The sequence below is a fragment of the Talpa europaea genome (assembly GCF_964194135.1).
Source record: "Talpa europaea genome assembly, chromosome: 4".
NCBI lineage: Eukaryota > Metazoa > Chordata > Mammalia > Eulipotyphla > Talpidae > Talpa > Talpa europaea.
In genome coordinates, this window is record NC_140070.1 from 45,689,992 (window position 1) to 45,705,363 (window position 15,372).

Sequence of the window (15,372 nt, forward strand, 5' to 3'; positions counted from 1 at the left end):
TGAGCGGTAGTTTAAATCCACTGAGCAGCTGCTGGGATCACACCCTCTTTGGCTGACCTTGACTAGAAAGCACTTCTAGTGCACAGCAAGTACAGGGTGAGCAAGGGACTTTTCTTAATGCTTACCTATCCATCCAGAGATTCACAGCTTTATCTCAGCATTGTTAACTCAGTCCATACCTGGATTCTCTATCTGTTTACAAGCAACAGACACTATAATGTGTGATCTCACAGGGAAAATTTTTATTTTTATTTTATTTTTTTAAAGGATTTATTTTTTTTAATTTTAATTTAATTTTTAATTTATTTAATTTAATTTTTATTTTATTTTTTTAAAAGATTTATTTATTTATGCATACAAGAAATGGGGTGTAAGCCAGAGGTGCTGGGGGTGGGGGTGGTGAGAGGGTTCACCAGAGAAAATGGGGAGCAGAACAGGCAGATGTACTGAAATACACTGCTGAGAGGAAGAGTGGGGGAGACAGGAGAGGTCAGCTGAGCCATGTGGGTTGCTCCCTGGCTGGCCCAGGATCAAACTCATGTTGTAGTGGCTGGCAGTAGCTTGATAGTGCTGTCTTTAACCCCTGCGCCACCAGGGAGACACTTTTTGTTTATTATTGTTAAAAATATTGAGAATCAGATTAAAACAATGGGCTTTGGAGAACCAGGAGGATTTGGGCTTAGGATATTTGTGAAACTTCATAAGCCAGATAAGACACCTGCCAGAACTGACCAATTGAATGACATATTTCCTGTCATTCATGCAGTGCCTGGCAATCTCACCACTTAAGTCCAAGGTCAGCATCTGGAGTTATAAAATATAGGATTCTGACCTTAAACAGTTGTTCTTGCAGATGAATATTGTTGTAGTATCATTACTAAATTTAAAAACTAAGCCCCCATGCCTTGCCCAGCAGGCAAGTTTGGGAGGCTTGAATGGATAAAGGCTGTGGTTAGGACTGCCATGGAGACCCGGACATTAAGCTAATGATCTGAAGAGTTGATGATCCCTTATGCTAATTCAGATCATCAGTCAGGATATACCCAAGACTAGTCACCCCAACAAACCAATGATGCCTGGAATATAAACAGAAATTCAGACCTAAGCAAGTGAGGGGGTTTTAAATGCTCAGGATCCCCCTCCTATTTTTAGGTATCTATATCTATAGATTCTAACTTTTTATAACCTAGGCATGCCAAGTGCTAACAAAAAGGATTGCTTTTTGAATGTTGGAGCACTTATGAAAATTAAAGCAGTGGGAAAAATCCTTTTACTTACAGACATCCTGAGTACCTCTCTGGGGGGCTCAGCAATTCTGTAGCAAATAGATCCTTTGAAAGAATCCTCTCCTCCCTCCCACCACTGCCCCACCCAAAAAAGAAAAAAGAAAAATATTGTTTCAGGCAAGGCTATCTTGCCTGAAATTGCCTTTAAATGCACAGAATCCCCCTCCTATTTTTAGATACCTAATTCTATAGATTCCAATTTTTTCTGACCTAGACATGCCAAATATTAACAAAAGGGATTGCTTTTTGAATGTTTTAGGAGAATGCAGGGGTGGGGAGTGTATAGGGTCTTAACAGGCATATTAACTCACTAGTGTTCACCAGAAAATTCTAGACTGATTGATTTAAGATTCCACTCCAGAAGGGGCTGAAATTGTAATTAAGCTAGGTAATAAGCCTTGATCTGATGAGATGGGGTTTAGCACAAATGACTCTGTTTTGGACTTGTAGTTATGTCCTCCAAGAGAGCCTCAGGTTGTTGTTGCTTTTTTTTTTTCTTTCTGTAAAATAAGTTCATTATACTAGATGGTCTTTCAGAGTGTGTTTAGCCGAAGGTCCCATTAGCATTGGAAGGAGCCATAAAAAAATTGTCACTTCACTGACCATGTGGTCAGTATTTAGTTCATTCTAAGTGTTATGTAATGCAGTCATGTGGACTGCACATGACAGTGGCCACTATATATTGCTTAGGTGTATTACGGACTATATCATCTGGGCTTGTCTATATTCTATGATGATCACACAACAATGAAATCGTGACACATTTCTCTGAATGCATCGTCATTAAGCAATTCATGACTGTCATAATAGTGGATATTGCCACCTGGTGGTGACTGCCATGTTTCAGGCAGCACCAGCACTTTAATAACTGAGTGATCTTCAAAATGGCTTTAGAAGGTAGGTATTCATATTCCTATTACTAATGAGCAAATGGAGGCTAAGAATAAATACATAACTTGCTTAGCATCATATAATTTCTATTGGGCCTAAGGTTCAAATCTAGGAGTCTGTGACTCCGATTTCACACCCATTGTATTTCACAAATTGTGCATGACAATCCTTAAAAAAAAAGAAAAAACAAGAATGGACAGGTGTATAAAAGGACCACATAGGTGAGTGCTAACTAGAGAAAAGCGAGATGCCAGGATCTGTCTGCTGTGTTCTCTCTCCATGCTGTACTGTGTGCAGGGCTGCCTTCTGTGCTAATATCCTAGGTGATTTACTTAGTTACTAAATTAGTTCTCTGAATAACATTATGAAGTAGGTAGCATTCCCATTTTCTACATGGTAAACTGAGGCACTGAGAGTAAAGTAATTTGCCTAATTCATTGTCTACCTGAAAGTCTTAATGCATAGAAATGAGCACACAGAAGCAAATGACCAAATCACTCAATTTAGTTTTGTCCTCAGCCAAGGAGACCCACGCCATGTACTCTGCTTGTGGAAATCTTTGCAGCAGTAATAGTTTCTCATGATGACTTAATGGCACTTCTACCAACACTACAATCTTGCTTTACAGTGAGCAGATGATTTCCAAAATCGTATCTTATTTAAAAATTCCCATTCCTTGATACCCTGGTTTCCTTGCCCACTTAAAATTCCCCAATTTTCCTTCCTGGTATTCTACTTTGTGGCTTGGGAGAAGTCAATTGCCCAAGGGACCTCTTCAGGGAAACACTGGAGAAGCACCTGGGACAGATATTGCCTGTTTCACAATTTTTCCTGAAATCAGTCCTGACATGTACCCCAGCCCTGACCTCTAACCCCTGTTCCATCTTTGCCAAGCTTGTCCAAGTGTCCTGCAAACAGTATGCCAGAGAAGACCAGCCTTTCCTGCATATCTGTCTTTGATCAAGGACTTTTGTTCCTTTACACATGAGTGTTTCCAGAGTTCACCCCACTCCAGGGTCAGCAGCCTCTGTAGCTGTTGCCCCAGAGGTCAGGTATTGCTGAGTTAGGCTGAACATTATATTGACAAGGAAAGGACTTTCTTAGGAGGTTCTTTTTCTTGCAGTATTGATTATCTCTGGCTTCTGAGATAAAGACAAGTAGTCTCTAGTCTTTTCCAGTAACATTATAGAAGAATGATTGAGTTGAAGGAAAAGATTTCAATGCTTTGTAACATTGAAAGATGCTGGCCATCTTTATTGCTCATCTGCACATAATCCTATTTTCTTCCCTTCATAGTAACATGTAACCATGGAGACAGGCAGAAAAGATTCCCTTTCTTCTTATTCTTCCCTTTCTCTACCTTTCTCTCTTCCTCTTCCCTCTTTACTGCAGTAAAAAAAAAAAATATATATATATATATATTTTTTTTTTTCCCTTGAGATGGCCAAGGACAGTGAGCCTAGGGGATAGGGTTAAGGAGGCAAATGGAGTACAGGGAAAGTGAGTAGAATTAAAAATATTGAGGATATTGGGACCTAGGTTTCTCACTATCAGAGAAGTGAGTTGCAAATATGGGGAAGAAGAAAACTAGACCATTTGTGTGGTGTTCAACTTGAATCAGAGGAATCAGTATGAACTCATGGCTGGAGAGAGAGGGTGACAGAGAAATGAATATATGTCTATCTGTTAAAATATCCTAGCATTGGGCCTCCCTGGTGGTGCAAGGGGTTAAGATGCAACCTATGAAGCTGTCCCCAACCTCTGCAGCAAGAGTTCAATCCCCATCTGGCCAGGGAGCAATCCCATGGCACAGCAGACCTCTCCTGTCTCGCCCACTGCTTTCCTCAGCAGTGCACTTCGATCAGTCTGCCTGTTCTGTTCCCCACACCATCTCTGGTGAATCCTCTCACCCCTCACACCTCTGGCTTGTACCCCAGCTCTTGTATGCATAAATAAATGAATCTTTAAAAAGTAAAATAAAATATCCTAGCATCCATTCTCTCCAATAGCAATCACCACAGCTAGCACCTAGATTTTGGTTACTAAATACTATTCTACACTACAAGGATAAGTCTTTTTAGAGAAGTGAGATTCCAGAAACAGATTTCAGAGCATGTGTGTGGGGAAGTACCAGATATGATTGAATGCCTTATTCTTCCAGAATGTGAAGAGCTTAAAAATTGATAAAGCTTATAAAAAGCACAAAGGGAACAGGTGGAAGGACACCCAGTGATCAAATTTGCAATAATCTGAACATCATAATAAATAATAAAGAGGAGGATTCTGGAAAGGTGGCACAGTACGAAGCACCAGAAATCTGTCTCCCCATCCAAACAACTGCTCTGATAAAATATGTCCCATGTAACTATTTGGGGACTTTGGAGGCTATTGAAGGCTCCAACTTCTAGGGCAATGACTGGAAGGTAACTAATTGATTTCAGTTTTTACTTGGCAGTGGCTACCTAGCACTCTCTAGTCTGCCCCAAGGCAAGCAGCTGTGTACATATTCCAGGAACAGTTTGCACATAGTTTGTGGAATAAAAAGATCCTGTATATAAATATCAGGAGTCAGTGTTATAGTCACTAATTGCTGCTTCTGATCACAAAGGTACAGGTTATTAGGAAAGAAGTAGTTGTTGCACCTTCTCTCATTATTGTGAGATCCTTTTCCTCCAGCAGACATGAAACCAATTCCAAAATATTTAAAGGGTTGATAGATTTTTCACCATTATTTTTCTCTCTCTATCCTTTTTGACAGCCAGACATTTAAGGCTAGGGCATTAAAAAGCAACTGCACTTTAAGGGAAATTAAAAAGTTACTGTGTATAACCAGCAAAAATAAAAAAATACAAAATCACTTAAAAATTTAGACATATATCAAATCATCATGTTGTACACCTGAAACTAATAAATCCTATATGTCAATTATACCTCAATGTAAAAAATTAATTAAAACATTACAAAAAGAACAAAGACATCTTTTCAAATTTGCTTTTCCTTAAATAAAAGTGATCAAAATAAATTATTTAGAAATAGTGGGTTTAAAACATCAGTAAGTGATTTTTGAATGGTTCATTTATTAAAGGATAAAATTTTAAGATATCAGGAAATTAATATGAAATGTAAACTTGGATGCTTTGAAAAAATACATTTCAAAGTGTCTTTCTTTGGTGGGCACTAATTGCAGTCAGGCAACAATAAAGAGAAAAACATGAAGAGAGTTATATGCTGGCATGTGACCAGATGTAGTTAGTCTTACCACTGATAGGATTTGTGGTGCAGAGACCAGAGTCCAAGAAGTGACCAGCTATGGCAAGATGGCAACTGGCCTGCCTAGCAGAGGAAGCAGCAGTTGGTTGCATGGATTGAAGAGGCCAGGGGCTGAGAGCAAACTTGGAGCTGCAGCCAAACACATGGAGGCCAGGAACTGAAGATGCAGGGACCAGAGCTGCATGTGTTGCCATCCACCACAAAAGCCAGTCCCAACCGGCATGGGCTCTGGCTTTTAAACATTCATGGCTGCTCCACTCTATCTAGTCCCAGAAGCCCACTACCACTAGGATGTCAGTGGGTGGAGTCTGGCTCACAGCGCTGTAATACCTGTCCCCACAGCTTGGCAGGAAAGTGGCATGGGGCAGCCTGGGATACTGTGTTGGCTCACCTGTTTACTGTACTGAGGCACAAAGCCACTTACCCTGTATTACCTAGAGGCAGGCACAGCAAGGCTCAAAAGGCTTAGCAGAGCATCCCCAAAGCCTGGGGACACAGGATTCAGTCACTCCAGGCCACTCCTCCAACAAAAGAGAAGAGAGGATATTTGAGAAAGAAAATGGTAAAAAATTTCCCAAATCTGATAAAAGACATGATTATGAATATCCATGAATTTCAAAGAACACCAAGTAGGATGAAGTCAGTGACCCACACTAAAACATATTGTAAGTAAACTGTTGAAAATCAAATACAGAAAGAATCTTAAATGCAGTAAGAGAGAAAAAAAACTGATTACATACAAGGGAACTTCAGTAAAATCAGCAGCAAATTCATTTTCAGAAACTTTGGATGCCAGAACATAGTGGGTTAGTATATTTTATTTTTTTTTAAGATTTATCTTTTATTTATGCAAATAAGAGCTGGGGTATTGGTCAGAGTGGGGTGGCAGTGACAGGATTCACCAGAGACAGAATGGAGAGCAGAACAAGCGAATTGACTGAAATACACTGCTGAGGGGAGCACCAGGCAAGACAGGAGAGGTCTGCTGCACCATGTGGGTCAGCTCCCTGGCCTGGGATCTAACTATGGCTGCTGATAGCGTCATAGTGCTGAGACTTAACCCCTTGTGCCACCAGGGAGGCCCCTTGGCTAGTCTATTTTAAATGATAAAAGAAAAATAAACCATCGCCCATAAATCCAATATTGGATGAACAAGCAAAATTGTTCTTCAAAAGTGAGGGAGAAATTAAGACATTCCAGATAAACTAAAGGAGTTGTATCCACTAGACCTGTCCTCCAAGAAATATAAAAGGAGGCCCTATAGGCTGAAATAGAAGGAAACAGACTTGAATACTTACACAGAAATAAAAAATCATAGTAAAGGAAAATGCATGGGTAATTAGAAAAGTTAGTATTATCCAACAATGGTTTGCAAGTCAACATTTTACTTTCTACATATATGATGCTAATCTATTAAAAAAACATTAGCTTATGTTTTTACACACAATGTATAAAGATGTAATTCTGTGACATCAACAACTGAAAGGGGTGGGGAATGGAGCTGGAAAGAGGCAGAGCTTTTGTATGTAATTGAAGTTAAGATGACACAAATTAGAGTATTGTGTTAAATGTAATCTCTGTGGCAACCACAAGGAATAAGTTATAGAACATACACAAAGTACAAGGAGAGGGTCTCCCTGGTGGCTCAAGGGGTTAAGTCTCACCACTATGAGGCTATCAGCAGCCACTGCAGCACGAGTTCCATCCTGGGCCAGGGAGCTACCCACACGGCACAGCAGACCTCTCCTGACTCACCTGCTGCTCCCTTCAGCAGTATATTTCAGTCAATCTGCCTGTTCTACTCCCCACTCTGTCTCTGGTGAATCTTCTCACCCCCTACATCTCTAGCCTTCACTCCAGTTCTTCTACACATGCAAAAATAATAATAAAGAGAACAGTAATGCATGAAATGGGGGACACAATATCTACAAGCCATATAGAAAGCAGCACAATGACAAGTTTCTCCTTATCAGTAATTACTTTAAATGAAATAGAGAAAGGAATTTAAAAAAAAAAAACCTAGAGAAAAATCACTAAAACAAAAATTTGTTTTTTTTTAAAAGATCAAGACAATTTACTAAATTTGGTTTGACTAAGAAAAACAGAGAAGACTCAAACTACTAAAATCATAAATGAAAGTTGGATCATTACTACCAATTTTACAGAAATAAAAAGGAATATAAAAGAGGACACTGTAAACAATAATACATCAACAAATCGGATAACCTAGATGAAATGGACAAATTCCTAGAAACACAAAGCCTATCAAGAAAATCCCTCCAAAATAGAAAGTTTAAGCAGATCTTAACAAGCAAAGACATTGAATCCATAATCAAAAATCTCCCAGAAAAAGGAGAGCCCTGAAACGGATGGTAATATTTTTGATGGTGAATTCTACCAAATGTTTTTTAAAAATCAAACCTTCTTTTTTTTTTAAAGATGTATTTTATTTATACAAGAACTGGGGTACAGGGCAGATGCGCAGGAGATGAGAGAATTCACCAAAGACAGAGCAGGGAGCAGAACAGGCAGACTGAAGAAATACACTGCTGAGGGGAACAGCGGGCGAGACAGGAGAGGTCTGCTTGCCGTGTGGGTTGCTCCGAGGCTGGGGGGGATCAAACTGGCGCTGCAGAGGCTGCGGACAGCTGCGGACAGCTTCACAGCGCTACCCTCAACCGCCTGCACCACCAGGGAGGCCCAAACCTTCCTAAACTTTACTCCAAAACTGACAATCAGGGAATAATTCCTAATTCATTCTATTAGGCCAACATTACCTGATACTAAAGTCAGACAAGGACACTACAGTAAAAGTATGACCCAATATCACTACAAACATCTATTTAAAACCCTCAACAAAATACTAACAAAATGAATTCAACAGTATATCAATAATATTATATACCATGACCAACTGGGATTTATTCTTATAATATAAAGATGGTTCAATGTATGAAAATAAATCAAGGAAATATACCACATTAACAGAATGAAGGAAAAAATTCATATGATCATCTAAACAGATACATTTGAAAAGCATTGACAAGATCCAACCTTTTTTTTTTTTTTCATGATAAACAACATTCAACAAACTAGGTATAGAAGGAAAACATCTCAACAAAATAAAAGTCACATGAAAAACTCATGGGACATCATGCTCAATGGTAAAAGACTTAAAGATTTTCTTCTAAGAACAGGAACAAAATAAGAATGCTAACTTTCACAACTTTTGTAATTCACACATCAATAAAAAAGAAGATAAAAACCATATGATCATATTGATAGATGCTGAGAAAGCATTTGTTAAGATTTAGTATCCATTATGATGAAAATCCTTGATAAACCAGATAAATGGGTGGGTGAGAGGGGTAAAGAGGGGTTAACTGTCAAGTCTATCATAATGGATGGAAACTAGACTTTGGCGGTGATAATGATGTAGAGTATATAGATGTCAAGTTATATGTTACAAACCAATGTTACAAACCAATGTTATCCCAATAAAAATTTATTAATAGAAAGAAAAACATGTGGGTCCTTTTACTGATAATAAATACCTGAACTGGATGGACCTAACAGTTGTATTACAAAACTCAGTGCTCAAAGTTGGACAGAAATATTAGAAAAATCAAATATATCATATTATTATCTTGGTATACTACAACTTACAGAACCAACCATATGTCTATTTTATATTTTATATATGATATAAAAACATCTATTTTATACATGAAGTAAAATGTCAGTTTCCACCAAAAATTATACATCACTTATTGGGACTTAGATTGAGAGTACACTGAATCTACATATTAATTTGGGGAGAACTGACATCTTTATAATACTGGGTCTTCATTCTATGTTCTGGGTATAATTATTGGGTATAATTATTCTATGTTCTGGGTATAATACTGGATATATTATTTTTCTAAATAATATTTAATAGATTGGTTTCTAAAAATTTGGGGTATCTTTTGATAAACTTATTACTAGGTATTTGTTATTCTTATACTTCTTTAAATAGCATCTTTCATGTTTTCACCACTTTATACATAGGAATAAAAATTATTTTTAATGTATTTACCTTGTACCCAAAAAAATGCTAATTTATTTATTTTTCTAATATTTAATATACTTTGGAATTTTGTACCTAGGCAATTATATCATCTGTAAAAATGAGTTTTGTTTTTTATTTTTCAATACTTTTACATATTTTTTTTTTACCTAACTGGCCTGGCAAGACTTCAAGTCAAAAATGTTGAATAGCAATGCTAATATTAGATCTGATTTTTTTATATACCAAAGGGAAATCTTTCAATCCATTAGACCCCCTGACTATAATGTCTCTATTTGTCTGTCTCTGTCTCTGACTAAGCAAGTTTCCTAGGATAAGTTTTAAAGCCATGATTGCATGTTAACTTTAGCTAAATGATTGCATGTTAACTTTAGCTAAAGTAATTCTGGTATTTGGGGCCTCCCTGGTGGCACAGATAGTTAAGATGCAACCTATGAAACAATCTGTAGCCACTGCAGCATGAGTTCAATTCCCAGCCAGGGAGAAACCCACATGGCACAGCAGACCTTTCCTATCTCACACACTGCTCCCCTCAGCAGTGTGTTTCAGTCAATCTGCCTGTTTTGTTCTTCTGGTGAATCCTCTCACCCCTATACCTCTGGCCTCTACCCTGGTTCTTGTATGCATAAATAAATAAATCTTTAAAAATAAAAAATAAAGTAATTCTATACTTATCAACAAATTTATATAATCTTTCTCCATTATTTTCATGGACTTTTTTCAAAATATAACTTGCATTCTAGAATAAGCCCAACTTGGTAATGATTTGGTAACCCTTTTAAATATTGATGGATTTAATTTGCTGATATTTTGTTTGGGTATTTTTTTAACTTTGTCATTATGTCCTTGATGGATCTGCTTTCAATCTGTTCTTACTGTCTCAGCAAATTCTTCAGGAAATACTCCTTTTTCTGTTCCCTGCATGAGCATGTATAAAATTGTTCTAATTTTTCTTAACTGCTTGATAGATTCGCAGGCTCTAGATTGATCTTCATAAAAAGGATATTTGCATGGACTCCCCTGGGAAAGAAAGGAAACATGAGAATCTTCCTTTCTTCAAGGACGTCTGCGGGGTAGAACTGAAAGAGAGGTAAGGATATCTGGCATTTCAAATTGCCTGATATTTTCCCAAAAGGACCTTGCCTGTCCTTGTACCACCTACTTTGCCACACTGTCCCTGAGCCAGCAGGCATATGGGATAACATGTGTGTGAGCCTCCGTTCTCAGTACAGAATCCCACCTTCTTGATGACCCAGACTCAGGTCTTGCACAGAAGCCCTGGTTTTGGGCAGAGAGCGGGGAGGGGGAGGCAGAGGAGAGGCTGGGTCAAGCAGACAGAGGCTCTTTGTTTGCTCTGCTTCTTTGTAAATGAGGCAACACTTGGAAACAAATATTGGTTCAGAGGACCAGTGCTTTCCTGTCCCTCCTCCTCAGGTCAGCTACCCAACCCCGGGCACGTACACACAAGTTCAGCTTTTTCTACAAGAGTGCTAATCCGATTGAAATGTAAGAAGAGCTTTTTGCAGTTTATGGTAAAAAAAAAAAAAGGGTCAAGATTTGGTTTGGTCTGGGCAGCACCCTATCTGCCCATTTGTGACGATGCATGTGATTCCTTTAACCAACTCTCTCCCTCTGCAGGGCCACAGCCTTCCTGCCTGCCCGTGACCTGTATCATGGCGGGACTTCTCACTGACCTCCCTCCACAGAGGCAGCTCTCCTGAAGGCCGCCACTGCCTGCAACTATGCAGGCCTCTCTCAGCAAACCTGTCCCTTTCGGGGCAGCTCTTCCTGCCCGCTTGTGTCTATGCACGTGTCCTTTATTCGTCCATCCCTTTCCCTAATACACCTATTCTTCAAATGTAAAAAAATAAAAAATAAAATAAAATGAATAAAAATAAAAAAAAATAAAGTCTTGGTTTGATCTGTAACTGAAGCCCTTAGTAACTTTCCTCATCCTCCTTCCCACCCTCTCTTTCTTCTCCCTTCCTCCTTCCTTCTTTCCCTTTCCCCCGCTCTTCATCTCTTTCCCCTTCCTCTTCTGTAAAAATAAAGGTCAGTGTCAAGAAGGCACTTGTGGTCTAGAGAAGGTGGGCCCAGACTCTGAGGGAGGATCTGTCATTTTATTATAGTCCACATCTGCAAAGTGGGTTTGTGATCTTTGTGATCTTTTTTAAAAATTTTTTAAAGATTTATTTATTTTATCTACACAAGGACCGGGGTATAGGCCAGATGCCTGGGAAGGTGAGAGGATTCACCAGAGCCAGAGCGGGGGACAGAACAGGCAGACTGATGAAATACACTGCTGAGGGGAGCAGCAGGCGCGACAGGAGAGGTCTGCCACACCATGTAGGACCCTCTCCCGCCGGCCGTGATTGAACCCATGCTGCAGCAGCTGTGGACAGCTTCACAGCGCTGCGCTCAACTGCTTGAGCCACCAGGGGAGGCCCATGAGATCTTATCTCTTAAGGTAACTGGTCAAGATCCCAAGATCTTGCCCTAGGACAGTACCTGATGCATGGAAGGGCTGAAAACATGATACTGAATTGGGCTGGAGTCTGGGAGACAGACCCCAGTGGCTCTTGGTCCTTGTCTCTCCGAGAAAAGAATTCAACATTGAGATCAGGGTTAGGCAGAAAAGCAAGACATTTATTGTTGGGTAAGTAGGACAGGAAAGCTCTCTGAGCAGAGAGGGGTCCTGAAAGAGTTGCCACTGAAGGGTCAAGAAGCAGGAGTTTATATGGGCATGGAGAGAGGGCCCAGGGTTTAGGTATCTCGGCGTCGTGTCCCCTGCTGATTGGTTGTGAGCCCACTGGGTCTCCTTTTTTTGGGTAATTTCTTTCGTCTTCCCAGAATGAGCTTTTGGCTGTCTCTTTGTTATTGTGCTAGTTTTCTGAACATCCTGTTTTTGCTGAGTTGGGGCATCCTGACCCTGACTAGCTGCCTGTTCCCAATCTCACTTCCTCATTAGATACTGCCCCTCCTTTTGAGCACAATAAGCTAATATGTCTGAGATTCTGCAGTTGGGCCACACATACCTCTCTCAGATACTCTAGCCTCCCTTTATACCAAAACCTGCCTGTGGAGGAATTGTAGGCTGTCCACCCTTCTGTCAGTGGGGCCACCGGTGAGACCCTGGGTCTTTCCAGTATCCCAGTTCCTGGTGAATGGGTATGTGCACTCTGGAGCCACATGGCCTGATTTTGCATGTGACTTACCAGCTCACTTTGGATAAGTTATTGACCTCTCAGAGTGCGCGTTTCCTCATCTCATCTGTGAAATGGGGATTCTAATGCACCATCACAGAAGGCCATGGTAAATTTCCTGTGCAGCTCTCAGTGTGTGTTAACCATCAAGTTGTAAGAGAGAGACACTCAGGTTCCTGACTAAGGAGCGCCTCTGGTACAGAATTAAACACCATAAGGGAGAACACAGAGCACAATTGTCACAGGCCACCAGGGACATGAAATACTGTGTTGTTAACCTTTCACCACCACATACCCCCATATACATTACAGATGTGGGCAAAGCCATGTGACCAGGCTCATGTACACATGTACATCCCACTGTCAACCTCACTCCAACCTCCAAAGAATAGCAGACACAGGGTTCTGTGCTTGTCCTTCTCTGGAACCGGAAGCAAAGCCCTGGGTCCCGACCCATGATGTAGAGGACTTGGAACTCCTGCTCTCCATGTCACATCCGACCTTCCTCCAGATCTGTGGGCTCTGCAAGTCATCCCCTGCACCTCTCTTGGGCTGCACTCAGAGGGCTCCACTGACACAGGGCATGGGGTAGGCTGGTCTGGAGAGGACACAGTCTGGCTACCGTGGTCCCTCGGGGCTTAGGGTAGGCTGTCCCTGGCAGGGAGTAGTTGCCTCAGGAAAGGGTCACTGTGAGTGCCAGAGGGAGGGTAGGAGGGAAGAATGAAGGTCTGTCTGCCTTCCATGACCCCCACTGAGCTTTCCTGAGCTTGTGGATTGATCAACATTCATCTATTCTCCTTCTTCCTTCCTGGCTGACCCTGTGAGCTGGCTGCCTTTGCCTAGAGAAGGCATCAGTGGCTGTGGGCAATGGGCTGGCAGAGCCCCTGCCATCCAGCCAGCTCCTGACTTTCCCTCTCCATCTTCATTTCTGTACTTCAAAGTCCCGCTCATGAAACCAAACCCCCATCCCCACCCCACCCGATGCCTGTTGCAGGGGGCTGTAGGAATATGCCCCTCCTGATAAGATTTGGGTTTCCCATGATTTGAGCAGGAGGGTCCACGAGGGCCAGGAACAGGAAGACAGGGGTGCAGCTACCACTCTTCCTCATTGGGAGGCAGGTGATGGGATGGCAGGCTCTTCTTACATCCCCACTGTAAACAGAAACCCGGACAAAACAATGTTTTCTAAAGTGGGGTGTGGGCAACCCCTTGCATATGAGACGATCTACTGGGGTGTTGGAGAATATATCCTAACTTCTGGTGATGTCTATTTTCATTACAATAGATTAACAACAGTCACTCCGTAATATGTTAATTCACACTGTCTCCCTCCTGGTCTATAGGGCAGGTAGACACCGATCATGTGGAGACTGCGAGGTATCCTGAGGGAAAAGGGGAACACTTTAAAGGCGGTGGAGTAGAGAAGGGGGTGCTGGATGTTGTGACTTTCTGATCTGTCATTTGCTCTGGCTTTGTGGTTTACATATGTTCATTAAAATGCATGTACAGATTAGGTGATGTGATGTAATCAACTAAACTTTACAAGCTGCACAAGTGCCATAAATCAATTCCTGCAGAGAATTAGAAGATGATTCTGATGGCACAAATACAAGTGAACAAGAACAAAAATGTCAGCAATTATGTCTTTATTGGGATAAATTATTTTCTTAGTATAAATTATTTAGTATAGAGCCAAAAACCATGATCATCTGATCAGATTGAATAAGAAGCAAGTTTTTGGAGAGCCATAAAATCACCTTGATGAGGCTCTAGGGTGTGGATTTACTACATCTTCCATCAGAAACCTTGACCTTTCACCAAGAGCATATCTTGCCTGGAGGTATTATTTATTTACAGAAGGCAGCATATGAAGAAGGACATTTAAAAATGAATGTTTCAACTTTGTCTCATCCATTTATAAATTGCTATTTCTTTCATAGTTGAAATATACACAATATATTAGTTTCCAAAAGTTCGTATTTGAAAGTCATGTCACTCCCAATACATTTTTTTTTTAAGTTAAATAAGTATAATATAGGATCTTATTTTTCCTGATCAGAAGAATCAAAAAGACCTGGAGGGAGCTTAGCTGGAGGGAGCCAAGGATGGCCCAGGGCAGGGAGATCAGTCTGTGCTCATTTGTTACTTTGTGATTTTCAGTCATTCCTGAGCAGCTTTTCTTGTGGGAGAGAAATGTCTCCTCCGTGACTTGCCCCAGGGTAAGGTATCTGGCAGACTGCATGAGGGAAGGAAGGTTTCCAGTCCAGGAGCCTTAGCTCAGCGGGCCCCGGGAAGAGAGTGGCTTCTGATTGGGGCCTTCAAGAGCTCAGGAGAGTTTTCCAGGACACCCGGGAACAAGTGAAGGGTGTTGAGAGCACTGTCTTTGACTTGAGGTCATTTTTATTTTCCTCTGATACCCTCTCCCAGGGAGGTTTTTTCCCGTCATTCTCCTGCCCTCATGTGGCTCTGCGCCATCCCTTCCCTCGCCTGCTCAGGGCTTTCATCCGTGGAGGGAACGCACAAGACTGCGCAGGACCAGCTCTAGCACCCAGGCATTCCGCAACAGAGCCTCCCCGCTCCCCACCACCCCACCCCCAGCTCGCGGTAGCCGCGTTCCTGGCACAGAGGGGGCACATTAGCAAGGGGGTAATCT